The 1,263-nt window shown below is 44.6% G+C and overlaps 1 protein-coding gene and 1 pseudogene across 5 annotated transcripts in view; both read right to left on the bottom strand.

Moving 5' to 3' along the window:
* LOC119469147 overlaps nt 1–73 on the bottom strand; it is a 228-nt pseudogene extending 155 nt beyond the window's left edge.
* Nucleotides 1–1,263, bottom strand: part of HAUS2 (HAUS augmin like complex subunit 2) — a 23,763-nt gene that overhangs the window by 3,744 nt on the left and 18,756 nt on the right. The window lies entirely within an intron of this gene.

Here is a 1,263-nt window from a genome sequence, read left to right as displayed (position 1 = left end):
AAAAGTCTTCAATTAGCAATAATCGCGCCTTGGATAAACCTCATTGGCTACAATCCTGCCACTGTGCAAAGCTTATCTTCTGTATTCTTATACTTTAAATCTTTTAACTGAATCAGTGTAAGTAGTCTCCAGGTTTCTCTGCCTCTGGTTTCTCCGCCAGTCTTCTAATCCAGAGCTGATTAACCTTTAATTTGTACAGGAATCACCTGAGGAACTTGTTAAAATGTAGATTCTCATTCTGAAGGCCTAGGGTGAATGATGTCTGCAGTTCTGTATTTCTAACAAGCTTGCAGGTGATGCTGATACTCTCTGCCCATACTTAAGGGTAGGAAGGTTCAGACTACTCTTTCCAATATTTTCTCCATGATTAAGGCACAGTTCTAATCAAGTAACTCCTCTGCGGCCTTTGCTAAAAAAGGAAAACAATTTCTCTCTCTCTCTCTCTCTCCTCTCTGCTCCCCAATACTCAGTAAAGTCTGGTTTCCTTTAGGCATCAGCCAAAGTGGAGTATCACTCTTCCCCCCATACTACCTGGGTTGTTTGACTTACATGTCTTTCCCCAATTGCTCCTTTTGGCCAAACTATTCTTTCTGACTCATGTCTGAATTTCACCTATTCTTTAAGATTCAGCTTACGTTGGCCGGGCACAGTGGCTCACACCTGTAAACCCAGCATTTTGGGAGGCCGTGGTAGGTGGATCACCTGATGTCAGGAGTTCGAGACCAGCCTGGCCAAAGTGGTGAAACCTCTGTCTCAACTAAAAATATAAATTATTAGCCAGGTGTGGTTGCAGGCACCTGTAATCCCCGCTACTTGAGAGACTGACACAGGAGAATCGCTTGAACCCAAGTGGTGGGGTTGCAGTGAGCTGAGATTGTGCCACTGTACTCCAGCTTGGGTAACAAGAATAAAACTGTAGCTCGGGAAAACAAACAAACAAACAAACAAAAAACTGGCTTACTGCTAACACCTAAATAAAACTTTATTGAAGCTGTACGAGGTGGCTTATGCCTGTGATCTCAGCACTTTTAGAGGCTGAGGTGGGTGCCTCACTTGAGCTTAGGAGTTAGAAATCAGCCTGGGCAACATAGAACTCATCTCTATTTAAAAGGCAAAACCACCAAAATGCCAAGGGACCTGGAAATAAAGAGAAAAACAAAACAGGCCGGGCACGGTGGCTCACACCTGTAATCCAAGCACTTTGGAGGCCAAGGCGGGCGGATCACCTGAGGTTGGGAGTTCAAGACCAGCCTGACCAACATG

Source organism: Cebus imitator, unplaced genomic scaffold, assembly GCF_001604975.1.
Source record: "Cebus imitator isolate Cc_AM_T3 unplaced genomic scaffold, Cebus_imitator-1.0 Scaffold579, whole genome shotgun sequence".
Lineage (NCBI taxonomy): Eukaryota > Metazoa > Chordata > Mammalia > Primates > Cebidae > Cebus > Cebus imitator.
Note: the sequence above shows the minus strand (reverse complement) of the source record. Positions and strands in the feature narration are given on the sequence as shown.